Genomic DNA, 2,782 nt, shown 5'->3' on the forward strand with positions numbered 1-2,782 from the left:
CTAAAGAACAGCTTTTGGCTATGAGGTAATTTGGGTTTTGTTTTTAGTTTTAGATTTTTTTGTTTTGTTGTTTTTCTATATTCTTTGGAATAAGTGGAATGCCACATGTATTTATTTATTTTGTTTTGTTTTGTTTTTCATGGTTATGATGTCTTTTGCTTGTTTTTTGACTAACAATTGTGGAGAATTTGTGGTTTTGATTTTGTTTTGGTGTGTTTTCTTGACATTGCTATTTTTTTCAGCATGAAATAAGGTTGTTGATGAAAAGAGAATCAGTGTATCCTTTGTATCATTTCTCAGTGGACAGCGTCCTCATCCAAATGCCTTCTCGCCAACACTCTCATGTTGACCATGCCTGTACTGTCTAGAAACTTCATAGTGGGAACAGGAGAGGATGTTCTACTTCCTATTCCTCCAGGCAGAAGTTACAAATAACTTTTCAACATTAGTTGTCAATAATAAACTTGTCAGTATCATCTTAAAAAGATACCTTTGAATGTAAACTCAGAAAATTAGAGGAAAACTTTAAGAAATTGTTAACCGGATACACAATCCTGACTACCACAAGGATTTGGAAGGGTATTCAGGACTGACTGAGAGAACTGTGTACAATTCTATAATGATCTAATGAAGCCTCCTAGTATAGTAAATCTGGCTTTTTACCAGGAGAAACACTCCCGGATTTATTTATCTTCTTACTGGAATGTTGTCTGACAGATTTTTTTGAGGAGATTATGAGCATTCATTTCTCTGATAAGAAAGGATAAGAATGTTTATATTTTACAATGTTTTCTGCAGTGTCACCAATTTTCTTACTGAAGATTAGAATTAAGATTCCAAATTCTTTATATGAGAGACTTGGACATGAAATTTTTTTATTTCCAAATTTTAATACCCATGAAATATATCTGAAGGCTCTTGGAACAAATAACAATTCAAAAAATGTGGTTGCCCAAGAAAATTGCATGCCTAAGCATTACATCAAGTAACACATGAACAGGTTTCAGAAATAAACTCTACTGATTGAACCCATGGTGCTGTGAGTAGGTTTGTAGATGGAGCCATTCACTGTGGCATCCATGATGAAATGAATAGAAGCTGTAACTGGATATCTGCCACTGCTCTTTGTACAGCCTTAGATAACTGTCAGTATTTTATATCTGCACTTACCTATATATAAAATATAAAGAATGGTGTACTTATGTACTACAAGAAATAAAAATAAAAAGTGTCTGGACAACCTAGATTATTGAGCGTCAAAACACTTTAGGTCTGAAAAAACAAACTAAACTATTACTAGCTTAAAATTAGGCTGTGTTTAAGAATTGTAGAAAAAAATGTCTTTTAAAACTCCTTCCTTCCAAGAAAAAATGGACCATTCAATGCACCTTATCTAAAATTTTCATTCAGATTCTGTGGACCTTTTGGGTCATTGCATAGATCACATGGAAGGCTTGTCAACAGTGAAGTAGGAGATACCAGTGATGAGAAACAAAAGTGCTTAGAGCTGAGATTGAAAACATCAAGCTGACCAGACTCCAGGAAGGAAAGGGCTCTGAGTAAGCTTAGCTTACAGACACTGTCAAGGTGGGCAAGAGACAAAGCAGGAGTCAGAAATGAACAGGGTGGGTGTCAACCATGTCTGATAGGATAGAAAATTTGTGTTTGGAATATGACCATTTCTCTGGTTAGGTTAAAGGGTCACATGCAGTGTATAGAGCTCTCCAGTTGGCTGAATTCAAGATAAATTCCATGACTCAACAAAAAGTGCCTCAGTTTTTACCCAGTTGCTGATCTAACTCCTGGGTAAAATGAAACAAACAGACAAAGAGAAAACAACAACAAAAACAACTCTTAACAGGCAGCTTAGTAGCAAGCTTCACATTGGTGCCCTCTAAGTCTCTGCTTCTCTTTAGAGCTTGGCTTCTCAACAATCTAATCTCTCCTTTAAGCTTCCTTTCTAAATTAAAAGATCCTCTATAAAGCCATACAATGTTTGTCCTTGAAATTCATTCTTTGAGATATCCATGGAAGGAGCTTGAGATGAACTCAGCTAAAGTTTTGTTAATTCTCAAGTTAATCCCACCTGAAATGAAGTCTCCTCCATACTCAAGAATATCCATCGCCTTTCCATGGAAGCATAATTTTCCAAAAGCCCATCAAAAAATTGTTTACTGTTACTATTTGAGTGGAGCATTGGTCTGTGCTGGTAACCAAATCCATTGTCCCTTTGCCCTCTAGAACCTTTAAAACTGGTTCATCAAAAATTTAGCACACATACAGAACAGAGATTACAAAATCTAGGATTGGATATAAAGTCCTAAACAGTGCTTACAAGAAATAATAAGCAAACTGCTTCTCATTCCAAGTGTGTTATCAGCCTACCATTATATGATATTTAACATGTCGTGGTTATTCTACTCCAACACTAGCTTTTTTCCTGTTTAGTGTGGTTGTTCTCAGCTGTAGTAGCCACCAGAAATTTCTTCTTAGTTACTATTGTTTAACCTTGGCCCTGTGAAGGATCTATGCCCCAGTGTAGGGTAATGCCAGGGCCAGTAAGCAGGGCAGGGTGGGATGGTGAGTAAAGAGAGGAGAGAGGGAACAGAGGATTGTTTGAGTTTTTGTTTTGTTTTGTTTAGTTTGTATTTTATTTTATCTCATTTCTTTTTTTTTTTTTGGAGGGGATCCTGGGAAAGATAATATTATAAATAAAGAAAACATCTAATTAAAAAAATGTAGAAAAAAAAAAGATCAACTTTCCATTTCTCTCCAGTCTTGA

The sequence above is a fragment of the Mastomys coucha genome, unplaced genomic scaffold (genome assembly GCF_008632895.1).
Source record: "Mastomys coucha isolate ucsf_1 unplaced genomic scaffold, UCSF_Mcou_1 pScaffold6, whole genome shotgun sequence".
NCBI lineage: Eukaryota > Metazoa > Chordata > Mammalia > Rodentia > Muridae > Mastomys > Mastomys coucha.